This window comes from Notamacropus eugenii, chromosome 3 (assembly GCF_028372415.1).
Source record: "Notamacropus eugenii isolate mMacEug1 chromosome 3, mMacEug1.pri_v2, whole genome shotgun sequence".
Taxonomy (NCBI): Eukaryota; Metazoa; Chordata; class Mammalia; order Diprotodontia; family Macropodidae; genus Notamacropus; species Notamacropus eugenii.
Window position 1 is genome coordinate 316,750,945 of NC_092874.1, and position 23,688 is coordinate 316,774,632.

The 23,688-nt window shown below is 37.9% G+C and overlaps 1 protein-coding gene across 2 annotated transcripts in view; it reads right to left on the reverse strand.

Annotated features, from left to right (window-relative positions):
* The window catches only part of FRMPD1 (FERM and PDZ domain containing 1), a 224,057-nt gene extending 200,648 nt beyond the window's left edge, over window positions 1–23,409 (reverse strand). For both annotated transcript variants that reach the window (XM_072596761.1, XM_072596757.1), the window contains exon 1: window positions 23,137–23,409. The gene's annotated coding sequence lies outside the window, so the exon portion shown is untranslated. The remainder of the gene's footprint in view (window positions 1–23,136) is intronic.
* Window positions 23,410–23,688: the final 279 nt, after the last annotated feature.

Here is a 23,688-nt window from a genome sequence, read left to right on the forward strand (position 1 = left end):
GTTTCAGAAATCTGGTTTTAGTTTACTTCTCTTGGAACTTCCTTAAGATATCACATAGAACTTTGCTTTGTTCCTCCCTGATGAACTTATCATGAGCTTTTCATCATGGTCACAGTTACCTGTATTAGTAGATCCATGAGGATCTATGACTTTAAGATCCACGAGGACAGGGATATCTTGTATCCAAACTGTATATCCATTCTATTACACTCCTCTACCCCAGCCTAGTACAGTGTTTCACACAGTCCAAGTGTTTAAGAAATGTTTGCTGATTTGATTTTTATCGTTACACATTGAATTGCACTTGGCTACTCTCTCCCCACTTGAGTTCTTTGTTGTATATAGACTGCATTCATTGGCCTACCATTGAACTACTTGTTGATTGGACTACTACTGAACCATCAATCTACCAGTACTCTTTCTGGCATCTGACTCATTTTCCTTTGGTTTTGTCTGCAACAATAGAACTCAGATCCTTACTCTGCTAGAAACAGCTTCCGACTCACCCTACGCAAGACTAAGGAGGCTGTGTGAATCTGAGAGTTCTAGGAAAATTGACAATAGGGATTTTCCTGTAAACCATTTCCTTTTAATGGTGAGTCAGCTTTCTTAGACTTCTCAACAGAAAGCTGAACTGGACACTGATGCATATATACCCCACATCTTTATAATAGCATTCTTTTTCTATTTCCTATTAGTTCTCATGTCCTTTATGCTTTCAATTAGGTATAATGGTGCTGTTGCAATATGTTTATTTAGAGTGATTAGATTTAGAAATACATTTAGCTAAGCCTAAACTCTGTTTAAAGTATATGGCTGCATCACAGTAGGAATGATGGCATCAGACTAAAGCCAGCTATTTCTCATCACTTCCAGCACTCAAAAATGAATAGGTCAGTTAGGAACAGTTACTACCAGTTAAGAGATGGGGTGATAAGATTTCATCCATGCATTCATTTTTTCATCTAGTCATTTGACAATCATTTATTATGTACCTACTACATTAAGTGCCAGGCACTGAATTTGGCATTGGATGTTTAAAGATAAAAATGAGAAATCCTTGCCTTTAAGGTTTATACTCTGTTGAAGGAAAGCAACATAGACACAGAAAATTAAGTACTTACCCAGTAAATGCAAAGTAATTTTGGGGGGTGGGAGAGGGTACCATCACCTGAGAGAATTAGGAAGGGCAGCAAATTGGAGATAGCACTTAGACTGAGCCTTTAAGGAAGTTTAGGATTCTATGGCAGAGGTGAAGGTGGATGATTTTCCAAGAAATTGGGGTGGAGGAGGGGACCATTTATGCAAAGGCACAGAGAATGGAAATAGAAAGTCATGGGCAAGGATCAGCATGTAGGCCAGTCTGGCTGGAATATAGATTGTATGTGGAAAAGTAATATGGTAATACCTCTGGAAAGGTGAACTAAAGTCATATTATGAAGCACTTTAAATGTTAAACAGAGGAGTTTGCATTTGATTCTAGAGACAAGAGGCAGCCCTTGGAGCTCATGAACAGGAGAATGACAAAGACCTTTAGGAATACTAATTTTGTAGATGTGTAGAGGATGGATTGGTGAGGGAAGAGATTGGAGACAAAGACCAATGAGGAGGCTATTGTAATAGTCCAAGTAAATGGTGATGAGGGTCTGGAGTAGTAGCAGAGCTATGTGTATTGTTAATATATTTTAATGTAGTTTTGCATAATGGGAAGCTCTTTTCCATCCATTAATAGGGCCATGTGACCTGCTTGAGTCATATGGAATCCTGAGTCCCATGAGTCTGTGGTGGGAGAAGCTTGATGAATAGGTGGAACAGGAAGAGGTGGGGCTAGAGCAGAGCTGAGAGGAAGTTGGCCAGACCAGTCAGAACTGGGAAAGACAGCAACTAATGTGAGTGAGAGAGCTTGTCTGTGATTTTGTTTAAGGGAGAGGAAGCTTAGCAGGGAAAGGCTTGTTATCGTGTACAGATTTTTGTTACTACGAAGGATTTGGCTTTCTGGTATTGGGATTCAGCTTTCTGGTGTTTAAAAATGTTTTCCTTTTGCCTTCTAATTGGAGAATCTGGTATACTTTGCAATTCAGAACTATGCTGGCATATTCATAATTGCCTTAGGTGTAGGCAATACACTATGTGAGAAAGAAAGGGGGAGAGAAGCTAGATGTATTGTGGAGATAGAATAGACAAGAATTGTCAGCTAACTGAAGGGGGGGGAAAGGAGCTGGAAAAAGTAAGAAATTAAGGATGACTCTGTGAGCCTGTTTTCCAAATAGAGGACAATAGTGCATTCAGAAATGGGGAAGTTAGGAAGAGGGGAAGATTTTTGGGGGGGAAACAATGAGTTAAATTTTGGACATGTTGAGCTTAAGACATATTACAGCTGCAAATGTTCTTCTGGGGGTTGGTGGTATGGCAATGGATTTCAGATGAGACTAGGGCTGAATATAAATCTGGGAATCTCTTCATAGAAATGATAGTTGAAACCATGGGAGCAAAAGGTCACCAAGAGATAGAGATTATGGTCTGGGACAGAGACTTGGGAGACACCCACATAGGGGAAACAGAACACTGATAATGGTCTAACAAAGGAGACAGAGTAGCCAGACAAGTAGAAAGAAAACCAAGAGAAAAGAGTGTTATTCCAGAATGGAAAAGTTTCCAGGAATAGGGGGCAGCCAAAGTGTCAAATGCTACAGTGAGATCAAGATGGATGAGGACTAATTTTGGTTATTTAAATTTGGTAATTTAATTAATTAGTAATTAGCTACCAATTAATTAATTGTTAACTTTGGAATGAGAAATTTCAGTTGAATGATAAAGTTCAAAGTCAAACGGATAGAGGTGGAGAAGTGAAGACAAGATATATAAACAACTTTTTCTAATTTGATTATGAAGAGAAAGAGAGATTATAGGGTGATAGGTTGAGGGCAATGTAATGGTCAAGTGTTGTGTTGTGTGTGTTTTTCTTTTTTAAGGACAGGGGAGACTTAAAAATTTATGAATGACAGGAAGAAAGGCAATCAACAGGGAGAGAATGAAAATTAGAGAGAGGGGTGGGGCAAGATGCTGAAGGATATAGGAGGTAATATGATCAAAGGAAGATAGTGGCCTTGTCAAACAGAAGGGCCATCTCTTCCCCAGACACTATCTTAGAGGAGGAGAGAATGGGAGTTTCATGAATGAAAAATCCTTCCAGAGAGCTACTATGTATGAGACAGCAGAAGGGGAGCTTTCCATTAAGTGGGACTTTAGATGCTGGTTTTAAACCATATTGAAGTCAACCTTGATGATTGATTTTGTGCTTTGAAAAATCTACGGAATTCCAATTATGAGTGTATATACACGTGTGTGTGTGTGTGTGTGTGTGTGTGTGTGCATGTTTAGAAGCAATGATCTTGAAAGTTAGTCCTTTAAACAGAGGTAACAGATTATAAGACTGGTTCCCAGTGATGCCACCATGTGGCTGACTGCATTAAAAGGATTTGTTTGACCAGAGTTAAGCTAAACTGTGGTGGTTAGCAAGGCTAACCTTACCTGTAGGTAGAGTAGGTAGAGACATGCATGATATAATTTCTCGTTATATACTGGAAGTTCTCAATTTCTAATGTATATATTTCTCAAATTATTTTCTCAAATCTGTAATTTCTCAAATTATATACTGGAAAGAACTCTGTTTTTCAAAGTCTCCTTTAGACATTCAATTCAACAAATACTTGCAGATGTCATTACCTAGCAAGGTTTTGGAGGTTTAGAGTATAAAGTGAAATGAAAGTAAGGGAGGCTAACTCTTTTGAGTCCTCTCTCCCATCAGATAAGTGGGCCAGCCAAATTCTTTTCAGATTATACTTCTCTCCTCCCACTAGGAAGCCCCAGAGGGTAACCTTTCCTAGGTCTGCAACTTCACCCAGACCCTTATACAGACACCACAGGTTCCCTGAGGTTCCTGTACTATAAGCTATGTGTGAATCAGGCCCCAATTCATATAGAACAGAGGTTCCCAAACTTATTTGTCCTACCACCCCCTTTTCAAAAAAATTACTCAACACTCCCCTGAAATCTATTTTCAACTCTTTAATAAAATTTGCATCATTTCAAAAAAATATAATTTTTAAATGACACATCTTAATTTTAATAATTTATTGTAAATTTGTGGGGGGGGGTTTTAATTGAAATTTTGATGATCCTATTTCTTCATGTAACCATATAGCATTGTATTGTAAACAAGTCATCACACACACATATTCCTGCTGATGCATGATGGACTTCCCCACAACGCACAACAAGCTCACTTGCCAACACTTGCTCGTTGGCACCTTTCAGAGGACTGATCAGTTATAACTTGCATTTTGTGGTTTATTTGGAATGTAATCACTACGATTTTAACTCTGTTACACAACAAATGAAACGTGTGAAAGTTTTTTCCAAGTTTTCTTCACTTCTTTTTTTTCCTTATGCATCTACCACTCCCTTATTTTTATTCAATGCCCTCCAATTGCACCCAAGGCTACTACCACCTCCCCTAGATTATTCTTGTGCCCCAGGGGTGATTATTGCCCACTTTGGGAACCTATGAACATCTATCTCTGCTCTTTAGGAACTTCTTAAGATTATCAATAAAGATCAAAACCACAAAGGTCTCTCACAGTTATGATAGCTCACACTCAGGATAAAACCTTGAACATTTTAGATGGCGATGCAGAACTCTACCCGGTTTAAACTCTGTGAGTTCCTTTCTGTAACTGGCATCCTCCATTGCACTACCCATTGCTTGCAATTAATAATATATAGGCACATACCACAAAGTAGTAATGATCAAGCATAACTTTGTATATATAAATAAAATCAGGAAATATATACAGCCTAAAGAAATAGACAAAATAGTATAGAAAGCACCTGATAGTAACAGTTACTGGGATGACAATTAACCTTTACTCTCCTTATGTTGATCTCAAAGGAAATGCCATGTTGTGAAATAAAACACAGACCAAAAAACACAGAAAAAAAAAGAAAGAAAAATAGTATGCAAAAAAATAGATCTGCATTCAAACTCCATCAGTTCTTTCTCTAGTCCTCTAGGGGTGGATAGTATTTTTCATCATAAGTCCTTCAGGATTTTCTTGAATCTTTGTATTGCTGAGAATAGCTAAGTAATTCTTGGTTGATCATCAGGATTGCTATTAATGTGTACAATATTGTCCTGGTTCTGATCACTTCACTTTGCATCAGTTCATGTGTTTCTAGATTCTTCTGAGTGCAAATACTGTTGGAAAATTTCTCACAGTAAACCTTATTGATCTTAAATTCCTGAATTTAGAATAGTTAATCAGATCCTTTCCAACAGAGCATCTAGTAGGGATAGGATTTCAATCAATTAAATATATTATTATTATAGTTATATTATAATAAATTTAATGCATACAGGGGGTGAGACAGATTGATAGGAAAGGGAAAAGAATGATCTTTTAAGATTGTACTTGTGGTTAACTTTCGTATATCCTGTATAAAACTCATCATTTATTACTGTTATTCAACAGTCTAGTAAGACTCATTTTGGGGGAAAAAAGCTATTAAAAACATGTGACATCAATGCATGTGGAGAAGAAGTATGTTAAAAAGGGGGTGGAATGGAATGTAGGGACCTTCACCTCGTCTTTTGACCAGAACATGCCCAAACACATATATGCTTTTCTCTCACAAACAAGGTAAGTTTACTGCCATTTGAGATAGTTTTGGAAACTTTTTTTTTCACCATCTGAGTCAAAGTGAATGACAGGTATGTTTTTAAAAAAAAATTCAATAGATTTTTAGTATATTAGCCAGTTGATACCTTATAAGCATAGTAAACGTGAACACCTACAGTTAATAAGACTATAGAACCCCATACCTTACGTTACCTTAAAGTGATCTTGCAAATAGATAACTTTTTTTAGTTGGTTTTATTTTTACATTTTTCTATTAATTTATTTTTAGTTTTCAATATTCACTTTCATAAGTTTTAAATTTTCTCCTCCATCCTCCCTTCCTCCTCAAGATGGCATGCCATCAGATATGGGCTCTACACATATATTCTTATTAAACACATTTTCACATTAGCCATGTTGCATAGAAGAGTTGTAATGAATGAAAGAAACCATGAGAAAGAAAAAAGGTAAAACAAAAAAGGAAATAGTCCACTTTGCTCTGCATTCCAACACTATAGTTTTTGCTCTGGATGTGGATGGCATTTTCCATCATGCATCCTTTGGAATTGTTTTAGGTCTTTGCACTGCTGAGAAGTCTATCAAAATCAGTCAATGTGGCTGTTTCTGTGAGCAATATTCCCTTGGTTCTGCTCACTACACTCAGCATCAGTTCATATATGTCTTTCCAGGTTTTTCTGAAGTCTACCTAGTCATCATTTCTTGTATCACAATAGCATTCCATTACATTCATATACAACAATTTGTTCAGCCATTCCCCAACTGATGGGCATCCTCTCAATTTCCAGTTCTTGACCACCACAAAAAGAGCTGCTATAAATATTTCTGTACATGTGGGTTCTTTTCCCATTTTTATAATCTCTTTGGAATACAGCCCTAGAAATTGCAGGGTCAAAGGCTATGCACATTTTTATAGCCCTTTGAGCATAGTTCCAAATTGCTCTCCAGAATGGTTGGATCAACTCACTGCTCCACCAGCAATGAATTAGTGTTCCAACTTTCCCATATATTCTCCAATATTTATCCTTTTCCCGTTTTGTCACGTTAGCCAATCAGATAGGTGTAATGTGATACCTCAGAGTTGTTTTGATTTGCATCTCTCTAACCAATAGTGATTTCGAGCATTTTTTCATATAAATATAGATAGCTTTAATTTCTTCCTCCAGAAACTGCCAAACAGATAACTTTTTAGGTATAACAAATGCCATGTTAGCATTTCTGAAAATTGTACAATAGTTATTTGATCTTTTCTGTTTCTGATTTTCAGTGCCAAGATGTTAAAAATGAGCTTATCTCTCTTAATTTTGCTTATATGTGAAAAGGCTTTGGAGAAATGACTAGCTTCATTCAAATACTATGTAAATCAACTGTATTTAGTGCTTAGGGCATAGAAAGATGATTAAAATGTGGTTTCTGCCCTCAAGGAGATTACGTCAATTCTAATTCACATTTACCTAATGTAAGAGGTGAACTTGACACACAAACAAGGATGAAGGAAAATTTATTTAAAATGGACTTCAGAGGAACTGAACAGAGAGGGAGAGGGAGGGAGGGAAAGAAGGAGGGAGGGAGGGAGGGAGGGGGAGAGAGAGGAAGGGAGGGGGAGAGAGATGGAAGTGAAGGCATTTTATAAAGTTCATGAAGGATAAATCCTCCCATCAGAGGACGAATTGGTCCGTTGTCTTTCGGGTCACAACTTTTGGACACACCCACTTACATCATTAACAAATGTGGTTGAATTTTTTCCTCTCTGATAGGCCTTCCCTCAGCTTTGTCAGGCTTGCGCATTAGTTTCTCCAGTCTTCCTCACCTGACTCAACAAGGTCACTGATCAACTTTCCCTTTTGGAAGTTCTGACCTTGTGGAAATGAAACTTTCCTTGGTTTCCCACACTAATATTTTAAGGTTTCCAGAGTGCTTTGCTTACAACAACCCTATGGGGCAATTATAATTATCAGTCTTTTTTTTTTTTTTTTACAGATGAGGAAACTGAGACTCAGAGAGGATAAGTGATTTGCTTGTGGTGACACAGCTAATAATTATCAGAGCCAAGATTCCAATATACGTCTCCTGACTCTGGGCATCCTCAGTGACTGTTTCCCATTCCTGGAAAGCCCTCCCTCCCTGACTTCCTCGGTTTCTTTCAAGTCCCAGCAAAAATCTTCCCTTCTACAGAAAGCCTTTCTCAATCCCTCTTAAAACTAGTGCCTTCCCTCAGCTGATTATTTCTAATTTATCCTGTGTATATCTTATTTGGATGTAATTGTTCATATGTTGTCTCCCCCATCAGACTACGAGTCCTTTGAGAGCAAAGACAATCTTTTGCCCTGCTTTGGATCCCCACCTTTAGGATAGGCACTTGGTAAATATTTACCGACTGGCACAAATCGGGCACTCTTTCCTCTATACCAGGATGTTTATCAAGATGTAAGACATTAGATAGGGGAGACAAGACAAAAACAATAACTACAGAATAAGGCAAGATATTGTAAGCATCAGGAGACAGGTACAAATGAAGTGCTCTATGCATTTAAAAGAGGGAGGAGAGATCTCTTGGGCTGTGAACCTCGTTTATGAACCAAAAACTCCCCCCACAAAAAACCCCTGTATTAAGTCACTGTTGGACCAGTCTTTGTCTTAGAAAAAAGCTGCAAGAAATGAAAACAAGAACAATGACTATTAACAGAGTGAGGATGGAAGAATGGGGATGGAAGAGGGCTGTCAATCTTCTTAATTGTCTCCCAATGAGACAGAGATAATTCCTGGAACCAGAAACAGAAATAAAATGATGTGAGAGCTGAGCATGCCTGCCTGTTTGCCTAAGGTCAATTTATATCTAAAGAAGACAGATAATTCTTAAGAGCACATTGTTTTATATAATAAAAGTTTATTGCTGTCTTTTTCATCACCTACATTTTCCATAGGGATACAAATCACAACTCCCTTCTTCTCCAAGAGAGTCATCCCCCATGGCAAAGGATTACAAAAGGGGTTGGGGGGGGGGGAAGTTTAGCAAAACTAACCATCATGAAAAAAATATCTAATACTACATGGTGTGATCTACATCTATACTTCACCATTCCTGCAAAGAAATAGGGGTATGAGTAAATTTTCCATTAGTCAACTTATCCTCAGGGTTAACAAGTGGTTTTTATTCATAGTTCCCTTTAGGATTGCTGATTACTCTAAGGCTGAACTCTCTAATCTTTTTTGAGAATCTCTTTCCAGATTGAGGAGGGGGTGGGGGGAGAGAGAACCAAGGTGGTGGATTCAGTAATCCAGCTGAATTCTCTCAATATTCCACTCCAAACAATTGTAAAATAATGCCTCAAGTCAAATTTAGAAGTGGCAGAGCCAGTTGAGGTACAGTAGGATATCTTTTCCAGACTAAGAAGACTTAAGAGATCTTCGGGAGAGGTCTGTAACACCCAGGTAAGTGCTGGCCAGGAAAGATGATATATGTAACTCTGAAGAATTTATCATTATTAGGATAGTTAAGAGGAGTTATATAGACAGATGGCATATGTATGCATCAATCATGTTAGAATGATCTCTCCCCACCCCCCCAAAAAAATGGAGTGAGAAAAAGGGATGCACTGGGAGAAGGGGGAAGGGAGAAGGGAGAAGTAGAATGTGGAAAATTGTCTCGCATAAAAGAAGCAGACAAGGAAGAGCTTTTAATAGTGGAGGCCAGTCAACTTAACTGTTATCTGCCTCCATTTCCTCTCCTGTTAAATGGGGTTAATAATAGTACCTAACTCCCAGGGCTGTGGTGCAGATAAAATGAGATAATATTCGTAAACTTTAAAGTGTTGCATACATGCTAGTTACTGTTTTTCTTAGCTGTGAAGCAACACTAGGTGAATGTTGGTCTCAAAAAGGTAAACTTTTGAAAAAATGAGCAGCTTGAGATAATTGAAAATATTATAGTTTCTCAATTGCAATCTAGCCTCAACTCTTACACAGTTTCGTCCTGATTCCAACTCATTTTCCGTCTATATTAATTAGTTAATGTATTTTATTTAGCCTTGAGTTATATTTAATTATAATCTCATCAAATTAGACAATATACATGAGGCTCTTTATAAAACTTAAAGCCCTGTGTAATTCAGCTAGTATTATCTTCATCATCATCATCATCCTCTGAGGACATCCATGGTAGAAGGAACAGGGTCTAGACCAGGAGTCTGAAAAGCTGGGCTCACATACTGACTCAGTCACAGGGGTCTTGGGCCATGCCAGTTCAATATGTATAAACAATGGGGCCTGAGGCAATTCAATCTTCTCTCTCTTTTCTTTTTTGGTTAGACCTATGATTTCATTGCTGTAGGGAATTCCCAGTGAATTACCCATCCACTCATGTATACTGTTCTTCAGTGTGTAGACTTAGAAAGTTGCCTGGGACACTCAGGTGACTTAAATGATTTGCTTCGCCTCACCAAGCCAGTAGAGGTCAGAAGCAGGTCTTGATCCTAGGGCTCTCCAAAACACAAAGCTGGCTTGCACACCCAATGCCTTTCAACGCAAGACTGGAAGTATGGTATCCAGATTGAGGCAAGTGAGAGTTCTGAAGTGATATCTTGATACCCTTATTATCATCCTCGCTAGAAATAATATTTGCAGTTATATATAATTAATAATAATAATAGTAGCCATGTCATTAAGATTTGCAAAGTGCTTTACATGAGAATAATAGATAGCTTGTATGGAGGACTTTAAGATTTGCCAAGTGATTTACAGATATTATTCCATTTGATTTTCACCACAACTCTGGGAGATAGGTGCTATTAGAAGTCCCATTTTACAGATGAGGAAAGTTAAGCAAAGAGAAGTTAAGTAACTTGTCTATGATTACAGAGCTATCTAAGTGTCTGAGGCAGGATTTGAACTCGGTTCTTTCTGATTACAAGCCACCCAGTTGAAGAGAAAAAACTTCTAAACCATAAAGCATAATAGAACTGTGATTTGTCATTATTCTCTTCTGGAGTATTGTGTTCAGTGCTGGATGCTATATCTTAGGCAGAGTAAGTTACACTGAAGGTCAGAATGAATTTATAGCCAAAGACCTGGGTTCGGATTCTGGTGCTACTACTTCTGTGAATGCTCTGGCAAGCATTTAATTTCTCTGGGGTCTCTGTTTCCTTAGCTGTAAAAAGGGTTGTCCTAAACAGCCTCTAAGGTCCTTTTTATTTCTAAACCTGTGACTCTGTGCATTGATGACAAGCTAGAACACATCCAAAGAGTGAGCAACGCACATGGGAAGGGGCTCGAATATATCTCTGGAGGAGACTGAAGATGTTTGACGCAGAAAAGTGAAGGTTTAGAGGGACATGATAATTTCTTCAACAATTTGAAAGATTGCCATGGAGAAGAGGTATCGGATTTAGGGGTTTTGGTCCAGAGAGCCAAAAATGAAGGGAGGCAGATTTTTTTACTTCATAGAAAAAAGAACTTTTGAATAACTAGAGCAGTCCCAAAATAGAGTGTGCTACTTCAACACAGTGAGTTCGCCATCCCTGGAAATCTTTAAGTATGTTTAAGTATGATTCATGCTTCAGGTATGTGTTGGAAAGGGTGGCTTCTGAGGTCTCTTTCACCTCAGATTCTAGGACTCTCTGTCCAGCTAACTGTATGACCTTGGGCAAGTCACTGTTCTAACCCCAATTTCTTGTTTTGTAAAATGGGAGTGATAATTACTAACCATGCCTCCAAATCAAGCTCAAGTGAATTAGTATGTGAAGAAGTACTTTGAAAACTACCGGAGAGTGAAAGATTGAGCTATTCTGATCAAAACAGAGGTCCAAGACAATTCTGAAGGACTTCTGATGAAAAAATGCTATCTACCTTCTGAGAAAGAACCGACGAATTCTAAGGGCAAAATGAACTATAATCTTCTCACTTTATTTTTCTTGCCTTTTTTATGACACAACTAACATGAAAATGTGTTTTGCAATTGATATCATACTGCTGTGCCTTCTCAGTGGGTAGGGAAGAGGGTGGAGGGAGGGAAAAAATTTGAAACTCAGAATTTTTAAAAAGTGTAAAAAAATAATAAATTGAAGAAAATAGGCAGCGTTCCTTAAAACAAAAAACAAACTACAAGAGATTGGATAAATAGGAAGGATTATAGGCTATAACCTAGATTACTTTCTGGAGGCAGTCTAGTCTCATACACCCTTTTCTTGTCTTTACCTCCAGGCTCATTTATCAGGAGCAGCTACTTAAACTTCAAGTCCCTGCGTGCCTGAAGACAGCTGGAACATAAAAGGAATGAACAGTAATAAGACCGTCTCATTTCCAGATAGATTCCTTTTGCTAATACTGTAACAACTCTCCAAAGAAATTCTAATCCACCTTTGGCACTGGATTCCAGAATGGCATAATTAATTACCACCTTCCAGTCCCATTTTGGGTCACTAGCTTCAACCTTTTACCCATCACTATCTCCACACCCCACTATCTCTACCCATTACGATCTCTAAACCTTTTGCTAGAAAAGCTAGAAAGTTAAAGTGATGAGTTTTGTTAATCTTTACATCCCATCACAATAAATCTGCCTTGTGTGGATCAATGGAGCACAATGTGTTCAATGTTTGGAAAACCTGGTTCAAATCCTTTCTCAGACACTAACATGAATGAACTGGGAAAAATTCTAGCCTCAGGATCCTAGATTTGGAGTTGTGGAAGGGTCCTCAGAAGCCCCCAATTGTAACTTAAAGTCCAAGGAAGGGAAACAGAAGTTAGGTTTGAATCTAGGCTCTCATTCTTTCCACTGTTTCATCATGAATCACTTATTTTTGTTGAATTTCAGTTTCCTCATCTGTCAAATGGAGATAATAATAATGCTTAACTCATGGGGTTGTGAGGACCAAATGAAATATGTAATATATGTAAAGTCCTTTGCAAAATTTAAAGCACTGTATTAACATAATTTGTTATTATTCAGAAAAGTTCATCAGAAAGGAGGTTGGTTACCATTTTTTCTGGCTACAGCACCACAGAAAGATTGTCCACTAAGACAGTGAAAAGTTGCCTATATGCATAAAAATAATTATTAATATTGCCATTATAGTGACATCTCGCATTCATATAGCACTGTACAGCTGCAAAGGGATTTGCATACATTATTTCATTTTATCCAACAACCCTCTGGAACATGTAGAGTAAGTATTACAGTCATCCCTTCCACATCATGGGAATTAGGGGCACTGTGCGCCCATGATTTGAAAAATCCATGTTAAATTTTTCTGGCTCTCCCTTCATGCTAGAGAAGTCTGAATTTATTAAAAGATAAAATATATTGATATTATATGGTACTATATGTATACTTTATGCATTTTTAGTTTCTAAACTTTTTCTGTGTTGTCTGCTGGTCTTTACATGTCAAAACTCTTCTCTAATTCCCATTTAACTTCTGCTGACCAGCAGTATATCGAAACTGTGATGGGGAGAGTCTCAATATGGAAGGGACGACTGTATTCCCATTTAAAGATAAGGAAATCAAAGTTTGGAAAGAGTTAGAGATCATATAGCAGGTAAGTGATAGACTCATGGTTCCTAAGTCTTCTGACTTCAAATCCAGGGTCATTTAGACTGCAAATAGAAATGAAAAAGCATTAAGTGCCTAGTATATGCCAGGCAGTCTCTGAGCTCAAGGGGTTTGCTTACATTCTAACAGGAAGAAACAACACATAAAGGTGTTTTGCTCTGTCTTTCCAGAAGCATTCTTAGAGTTGATTTGATTGCACTTCCCCCAGAAAGTTTAAAAAGGCCAAAGACCCAAAAGAAGTCAAAAAGAGAGGGAGGTACTTGCAGGGCAGATGGCAAGAAGATGGATGGGTGAAGTTTTATTGACTCTGGAGCCAGCTAGATAAAATATGCCTTCATTATTAGGTTGGCACTGCCCTGGGGCAGGAATTCTAAAGGTAAGTGGCTACCTATCTTAAAAAAAGAAAAGAAATGGAACCTGAACAAGATATGAGAGGAAGAATGAGAAGCAAGGAGGTGATGAATAAATAAATGAGCATAGAGAAGTCATAAAAAGGTTTTTTAACCAAGAGTTGTCTCTATGATGTTGGCACAGTAAGTTCTTCTCAATCTCCTCAGTATGTGACACTTTAGTGATTGAAGAAAGAATAAGATGCAGTATCTGCCTCTAAAAATCAGTCAAGGATATGCTTTCTGGCCCCTTTATTGGCACCTGAACAAAAATGATAATGTACTTAAAGAATACATTGGGGGAAGGAATTCCAAATGTAAGATGCTGACATACATAATGTCCAGGAAACAAAAGTAGCCAGTAGAAATTCTGCTTACCTATATATAAAACAGTAACTGTAACAATAATCATGATTGACATTATATAGTACTTTAAGGTTTACAAGGTGTTTGCTGTAAATATGACATAAATACATATATATCTTTTAGATTATGTGTACATGTATGTTGCATGTATATTGTGTGTGTGCATATAGAGGGTGTCCCAAAAGTCTTAGTGCAGTTTAAATCTTTCACAATATAAATGGACAGCTAGGTGGTACAGTGGATAGAATGCTGGTCCTGGAGTCAGGAAGACCTGAGATCAAATCCTGCCTTAGACACTAGCTATGTAACCCTGGACAAGTCACTTAACCCCGTTTGCCTCAGATAAGCTAGAAAGGGAAATGGTAAACCACTCCAGTATTTTTGCCAAGAAAATCCCAAATGAGGTCACAAAGAGTCAGGCACATCTGAAAATGACTCAACTACGTACACATAAATGCACACACACTTGCATTCATATATGCAAATATATATTACATTTGCAAATACATAAATACATGTATATGTACATGTGTGTACTCATGTGTGTATACACATATGTGTAGTTCATGTGTGCTTATGTTCAGAGACATCAACAAATGCTTAATTATCTGGTATATGGACAGATTACTGCCACAGTGAAGGCCTAAGCGAAAAGGTATTCCAAAGAAAATATGGCTCATTAGAGTAAAAATTTGAGTATCATATCCTCAAAGACAGCATCTTCCAGTTTTTTCCACTATAAGGACCCCTTTTTAATGTCAGAAGTTGTGCATACTTCTACATAGTAATATTTTGCTAGAACCAAATAAAGAACAATATGGCCATTCTCAGTACTCATACGTATTGACCCTCTTGCAGTAACTGCTTGTTACTGTTGTCTGGAAATAGTCATGGAGGATTTGGGAGCCATTGTTTGAAAAGTAACAAATGCAGATAGTACAAACTCATCCTCCTGAGTTCAAATCTGACCTCAGACACTTCCTAGCTATGTGACCCTGGGCAAGTTACTTGGTTACCTGTTTGTCTCAGTTGTCTCACCTACAAAATGATCTAGAGGAGGAAATGGCAAACCATTCCAGTATCTTCTGGAAAACCCCAAATGGGTCATGAAGAGTTGGACACAAATGAAACAACTGAACAAAAATGTGGTTGACATCAATACCTATAACTCACATAAACAAAAGTTTTAGAGGGGAGATCTTCAATAATTTTTAAGAGTTTAAGGTGTTCCTAAGACCAGAAAAGTTTGAAAATAGTTGGTCTAAATCATAAACATTCAAAATGTGAAAAAAGACACAGTATGTAGGATTACGACTATTTGCATTACAAAAGAATTCTTTGATATACAAAGTATTCACTTCAGACGTTCTTTTAAAAAAAAATTGAATTTATCAAGAATAGACTTATACATACATTTCCAGGAACACAGTGCCTGGCGTATAATAGGAACTTAATAAATAAAGGCCTATTCATCAAATGAACACTTCTGTTTGTTAAATGAATCATTAAAAATAATTTTTAAAAATAAAGTAAGTTAAACCCATGTTTTCTATCTAACCTGTTCCTTGGTGAAAAATTGAGCCCCAAATGTGTCCAGTTCAATAAATCTAATTTCTTTTTTCCCAAAAACTTTTTTAATTACAAATTTGACAAACATTAACATTTCAATAATCAAAGAAAAACAGAAAAAGAGGATTATATTTGAAACCATTGAATTTCTATAACAAAAACTATATCAACGAAAGCTTTGTAAAGCATAAGATGTCCAAGATTATCATTTGATGCCTTACTTATTTAAAATAACTTCAATCAACCAATCAAAAGAAATTTAAGGCGAACCCACTCTATACCAGCTAACATTGAAGTGTGCTTTATATTTTCAAATCATCTTCATATACTTAAATTTTATTTCCAAGTAATAATAATATTACCTAGCACTTCTAAGGTGCTTTAAGGCTTCCAAGAATATATTATTGCATCTTATACTCAAAACAATCCAGGAGAGTAAGAACTATTGCTATCCCCATTTTGCAGATGGGGCACATAGAAGCTGTGATGCTCAGGGTCACAAGGGTCGCACTGCTGATATGTCTTATGTCTTCCTGACTCCAGGTCTAGCACTCTGTCCATTGTATCACCTTTTAAGACACTGTACATAGTGTCTATCTATAACACATGAGTATATATTATATATGTATGTATATATACATATATGTACACACACATACATACATGCATATATATAAATTGCTTCTAGCAAGAAACCTTTAAAATAGGTTCTATGATCTTATTATCTCCAATTTAAAAACAAGAAAACAGAGGATCAGAGAAAAATAAAAAGTGAGAAAAATCACAGCCAGAGTCTATTGCAGCAGCCAGCACTTCAGTCCAACAATTCCTTTCTCTCAAAATGACAAAGTCTCTCAAGAATTCCCTTTAGGATATTATCTCTACAGGGCGAGTTCACCTCAATTCTGTCACGAAACGTCTCTTCAGATTCCTTCTCCTTGACAGTTAATTCACCCAGTCCCTCAGGAAAGTTCTCTGCCTTTTATCTGTACCTCAAAAAGTCTCTCTCTAGTCCTGCTAGCAGCTTAGAGATGAAGATTAAACCACCTCTTAAAAGACACCATTCCCTCTTAAAGATACCAGTATCCAAAATTTCTGTGCAGTGGCTATGGAAGCTTACCCAAAAGACTGGTCTAAAAGAGCCTGCCTTTCACCAGTTTTCCCATGAAAGAGCTGGCAGTAGCAGCAGAAGCTGCAGCACGTTTGAACTGTGTTAGTGAACTTTGAAGAAGGAGATGGAAGCATTTCACCAATGATAATCTGACCCATCTTTAAATAAGACCACTGAAATTGAAAATGTTTTTCCACAACCAAGATTAGAAGGAAAGCAGAAAACTGGGAAGCAATCTTTACAAGTGTCTCTGATAAAAGTCTCATTTCTCAAATATATGGAGAACTGAGTCAAACTTTAAATTTTTTGTAGGGAGTGAGATAATTGGGGTTAAATGACTTGCCCAGGGCCACGCAGCTAAGAGTCAAGTGTCTAAGGCTGGATTTGAACTCAGGTCCTCCTGACTCCAGGGGCTGTGCTCTGTTCACTATGCTACCTAGCTTGCCCTATGTAGTTGCTCCTATAAGTCAAATTTATAAAATTACAAATCATTCCCCAGTTGATAAATTGTCAAAGGATACGAAGAGGCAGTTTTTAAATAAAGAAATCAAAGCTATCTATATTCATGTAAAAAAAATGCCCTAAGTCACTATTGATTAGAGAAATGCAAATTAAAACAGCTCAGAGGTACCGCGTCACACTTCTCAGATTGTCTAATATGACAGAAAAGGAAAATAGCAAATATTCCACTTCTGACAAGTACTGGTGTGAACTTGAACAAGTTACTTAATTTTGCTTCTGTTAATTCCTTAGAACTGTATGTTGCAGAATTGTCTGCGGTGCTAGAAGGAGTTTCTTCATAGGGAGACATTATTCACTTATTCATTAAACATTTATTAAGTACCTACTGTTTGGTACTTTGCTAGGTGCTAGGTAGGGATAGAAAGAAAAAAGAAAAGAGAAGAGGAAAGTCTGCTGCATTCTGGGCTCCTGTCTGTCATTTTGACTTACATCTTGCCACTAGACTGATGACTAGAGGTGTGAGTGAGGTTGATGCCTTTGCACAGCTCACTTAAATACAGTTCACTTGCAAGTCAAGTCATCACCCTCCTAATGTCATTGATCCTGTTTGAGAACAAAGAATGAATAACCAAGTGCCTCTCCTCAAAAAACTTAGATGAGGCTTGGATGGGGGGAAGAAAGAAAAATAACATCTACAGAACATGAAATACAAAGTAGATGGAAAGTCATTTTAGTTGGGGCAAAGTATGTGGGTGTTTGAGATCAGGACATGCTTCCTGCAGAAGGTAATACCTGAGCTAAACCTTAAGGGAGGCCAAGGAAGCCAGGAGGCAGAAGTGAGGAAGGAGAACATTTCAAGTAAAGTCCCTGCAAAGTCAGGAAATGAAATATCATGTTGACGTCACAACAAATAGGCCAGTTTGGCTGCAGTACAGAGCACATGAAGGAGAGTAATGTGGAAGAAAGCCTGGAAAGGGAAATTGGAGCCAAATTGTGAAGTAAGACTTTAAAATGCCAAATAGATTTGTATTTTATCTAGAGGCAAGCCACTGGGGATTCTTATGCACGATAATAACACAGTCAGATCTTTGCCTTAGGAATATCATTTTGGCAGTTGTGTGGAGAATGGATTAGAAAGGAACAGATTAGACTGGAGGTTGGGAGACTAATTGGAAGGCTATTTCAATAGGGCAGGTGAAATGTAATGACCTGATCCTGGCAGGTGGTTTGGTGGAATAAAGGGGAGTATTATGGAGGTAGAATCGACTTGGCAACTAATTGGCAGCAAAAGATGAGGGAGAGGAAAGAGCTAAGGATGACTGAGGATTCCAGCTTGGGTGACTGGAAGGAAAAAGGGTTCTCAGCAGAAACAGGGGCATTTGAAATATAAAGTTTTAGGGGGAAACTGAATTCTGTTTAGAACAGGAAAGCAATTTTGCTACGTGCCTACTCCATGCAAAACACTATGCAGAGAAATAAAAGATGGAACTCACATTCTAGTGGCGCAGACAACACAGTATTAAGTTAAATATGGTTTTGCTGAAAAACATGTAAAACATATCCTTCATGTCATGAAATCTTTCTCCAAATATATTAAAATGTCTTCTGGACTTGACATGTTTTAACATAGGCAAAGGAAAGCTAGAGAATGAAGACTTCAAGCTTGAATCTGGAAGTCATGTTAAAGAGATACCTACAAATTATTTGCTCTCCTCTGGGCAAGATTCATCTAGCATAATAAAGATATCAAAGAGAAGGCTGGGCTGGATACATTAAGAGACTTCCTGGCACCCAGAAATCAAAGTTGAATGGGAAGACATGTAAAGCAATAAACACCTATATAATGGCAGACTTAGAATTTATTCTCACAACTGTAAAATAGACCATAACAAGACAGAAATTATCCTAGCAAAAACCTGTACAATTATTAACAAACAATACCTGTCACACCTATAGGAAGGTTAACACTTCTTAAAAAGGAGGAAGAAGAATGATTGGCTTTCTAAAATCACATAATAAAAGGTAAAAAACCAACAGAAATGCTTTTGGCAACAAGCAAACATTATTTTACCGAGCAAAAGTAGAAGCACATAATAAGTACAAACCATTGGCTTCCTTTGGATAAAACTAAAAATTGTTGAATTCTGGATAAAGCCTAAGAAATTTCTAAAATCTAAGAATGGATAAAAAAGGGGTTGGGGGTGGGCAACACCTGTGTAAACTCAGCCAATGATATGAGGGCAAAGAAATTTCAAATAAACATTCGCATCATGTACATTTACTTGTGGGAATGGAAGAATTTTGAAGGCAAATGAGGATCAGGTCATCACCACCAGGAAAAACAGAAGAATTTTCCTTAAGGGATCCAAACTTAGTGATCAATATTGATCACATATAACTCCCAACGGGTTGTCCCCCACCCCTAACTAGCATTTGCATTGTGAGTTCACTGGGGAGAGCTACCATTGATTAAAGATATTTTGTGGGTCCATACTACTAAAAGTATAGCTCAGGAATTCATTCCCACCAGTGTGCTTACCCTCAAGCCAAGAAACACAAAGCAAAGGCTACAAAACATATCCTTGTAAATCTAGAACATACTCTACTACTGTGTCTACAAAGTCACCCTGGGGTCCCAGAGTCTCTACAATATCAGTGAGAGGAGTGGTCACATATAGAGAATATACCCATAGAGAGGCATACATAAGAAACACATGCCACCAAGACAATTTACACATCACACACACTACTCAAAATTGCCTTTAAAGACTGCTTGAAGATCGTTTCCATTTCAAAAAGTCGCCAGGAATACAGTTAATCTTACGGACCAAGTGGCTCTTTAAAAAAAAAGTTAACACAATTGCTGGTGATATATACACAGAAGAGTATCACATCCACGTGACAAGATGGGCAAGTTTTATTGTTTTTCGGTCATGTCCAACTCTTTGTGATTTCCTTTGGCAAACATACCATAGCAATTTGCCATTTCCTTTTCTAGCTCATTTTATAGATGAGGAAACTGGGGTACGCAGGGTGAAGTGAATTGCACAGGGTCCACAGCTAGTGAGTGTCTCAGGCCAGATTTGAACTGAGAAGGAAGAGTCTTCCTGACTGCAGGCCCAGAAGTCTACCCACTGAGCCACCTAGCTGCCCTCAGTATTGACGGACAACATAGTGGCATGTGAAAACCCTTGAATGGCTCGCATGGGCTGCGTTGATTGAATTTTGGCTCTCATTAAATGCAACCTAGGAGCAGTTCATAATTTGCACAAACCTGAATTTTGCATTGTTGACCTCAAGTTAACTTAGCTATACAGCAATTACTCAGGAGAAACTATGAGAACAGAAAAAAAGGTAGGGATTGTCAAAGATGAAGAGTCTCTGTGGCCTTAGCCAAGCAATGCTGGGCTGACCTGTGCCGGAATCATCCTTATCAACATCATCACCGTCATAAAAAAGTGTGGTGTGTTATACAGTATTATATTTAATATATTTACGTAAAACTTTCACATAGTTTATATATGTTACCTATATAATACTTTAAGGTACTCGGTTTAGTCATTTTTCAGTGGTGTCCAACTCCTTGTGAACCCAATTGGGATATAGTTGGCAAAGATACTAGAATGGCTGGCCATTTCCTTCTCCAATTCATTTTACAGATGAGAAAACTGAAGCAAATAGAGGTGGGTGACTTGCCCAGGGTCACAGTTAGGAAGTGTCTAAAGCTAGATTTGAACTCAGGACGGAGAGTCTTCCTGACTCCAGACCCAGCATTCTATCTACTGTACCATGAAGCTGCACCTACTTTAAAGTATACAAAGCATTGTTTTGACTTGGAATCAAAAGATTCTTAATGCAGACTTGGAATGTTTTCACCTGGAGCAAAAACAATTGAGGGAGCTGAATGGGGTCAACATAAAATATAACCCAGGTGAAGAAGCAGTTCATCTTTCACTTATCCCCTACCCCAAGGAATTGGGGGACACGCAAATCTGTGCCATAGTGACGAGATGCTAAAGGTGGTTGTGCTACATGGTCAACATGTATCAGCAAAGGAACTTTAGATGAAGCACATGGATGATGGTCACTTACAAGGAAGGAGAAGAATATCAGATTTCAGTGTCCTGGGGCAAAGTCCCATTCACTCCACGTAAGTTATATCTCTGTGTTTTATCTCTGTGATCATGAGCAAATAATTTCTCTTGTCCTAGCCTCAGTTTCCTCACTGGCCCAATGGGAATGATGATATGTACTCTACCTCTATCTGCTTTATAAATCTTAAAACATGAGTGTTTGTTATTATTAATATCTTCAGAAAAGAATGCTTTTCTTGCTTTTCTGAAAAGTCTCAGATGTCCAAGAATGCTATCCCTCTACAAGAAACCAATCTGACCCCAATATTTCTTTTGCTTTGCATGGACATATCCTGCCCCTATATTGGAGTTCTGTCATTTTTGTCCTTATATATTGCCTCATCTGTTCTAAAACACCAACAAACTGATCCCTATTTCATTATAGCTTCATTATCATCTGAGAAGCACAGACGTAAGTCTTCACATTTTTTGTACTACTGCCAGCAAAGATCATATTACTTCATTCCTCCCTGCTGGAATTCATAATCTCTGGTATTTTATAGATCATAGAATCATAAATTTAGAGTTAGAAGGGACATTAGATGCATCTGTTCCACTCTTTAAATCCATCTATCCCATGGGGCAGATAGGTGGCACAGTGGGTAGAGCACTGGGCTAGAAAGACTCATCTTGAGTTAAAATCTGCCCTCAGACACTTCCTAGCTGTGTGACCCTGGCCAAGTCACTTAACCTTTTTGCCTCATTTTCCTCATCTGTAAAATGATCTGGAGAAAGAAATGGCAAACCACTCCAGTATCTTTGCCAAGAAAACTCCATGACTGAAAAGAGACTCAAACGCAAACTGCATTCCACTCCCATCATTTTACTGAGATCCAGAGAAATTTAATGAGTGACCTAAGGTTACCCATGGAGCAAATGAAAGAGCTAGAATGTGCCAAGTCCTCTGATTAGAAACCCACTAATCTTTCCTCTGCATCATTTTTCTTTCTAATAAAATCACAAGTTTCCCTTTCTTTCCTTCTCCTACTACCCAGCCCTGGAACACTACTAGATGGTACAGTGGATAGAAGCATACAGAGATGAAATGACATGTCCAGGATCACATAGCTAGTAAGTACCTGAGACTGGATTTGAGCTCATCTTCCTGACTCCAAGCCCAGTACCTTGTTACCTACTAGTGTTACCTACCTAGGAAAGAAAGTTAACTATAGTTCAAAAAAAGAAAAATAACCAAGTCAAAGACAAAAAAAAAAAAAAAAACTATGGAGAAATCTCCACAATCTTAATCATCCACATGGCACAGTTTGTAACCATATTTTCCCAATTCTGTCAGGAGGAAAAGTAGAAATTTTCCTCCACCTGCCTCCCAGAAACTTTAAGACCTTCATATACCATAATCATACCATTCATCAGAATATTATTTTTTCCTCTCCTTTGCTTCCACATCTCCTTGGAAACCTGGAGTTCTAAAAGATCATAAATGACATATGTTCAGTTCTATGCAAAGAAAAATAAATACATTTTTCCTTGGACTTCCTTCAATACTGTGGCAAGAACTCCCACCATTTGCTCAAGATTAATGAACTATAAAAGGAATCCTGAGTGATTTTATTCATAGGTAAGCAATCCTAAATTCTCATGAATAGTCGCTGATATAAAATCATTACTCAAACTGCAAAGAATCTTAATTTGCCCAGTTGAAAAAGAACAATAAAAAAAAAAGAAAAAAAGAAAAAGAACAATCCGTGTGATGGGTCCCCTAGCCAACCAATCTGTAGCGGTGTTACTTCATCTACATCAGACACTCCTGAGGACTCTTAGTCCAAAGCTAATAATAAGTGCTATAAAGAAATGAAGTACATAAACATTTCACAAGTGAATGAAATAAGGAATCAATTACCTTAAAGATCCTCAGGAAGGAAAAATTCCCTTCTGATAGGCCTTTCTCAAATTCTTGAGGCATAAGAGGTCAGTTTCTCTTTCTCAGATTTCTTTAATTCCAAGGATTATTTCTAAACATCTTTACACTGTCTGGGCTGCTTTTGCAGATGATTGCTTCTAGTCTGGAACTGCCAGTCATTTGTCTCACCCCACTCCATGTGCTCTCTAGTATCCTCTTCCTGTTGTCCTAGGGCACCTGGCTAATGCCAAACTGGAGAGTCATCTTCCCATCTAGCCAGTCCCTTTCCAACCGGTTCTTTCAGTCTTTGCCCCACTTGGCTTTCAACCTAAGCAGAGGCCACACCCTTTCTGGATGTTCCAAAAGCCTGGAGGGCTTTCTTGAACTGAGTTAAAAACAAGTTACCTGCCTGAGGTTCTAACCCTGCTGCGTATGGGGAGCCATGTGATTCAAAAACTTTAAACTGAACTAAGGAATAGATGCTAGCTCCAGGTGAGTTTGCATGCCTGCCCATCCTGTCATGTTGGGAAACAGACAGAGGTTATAGAATAG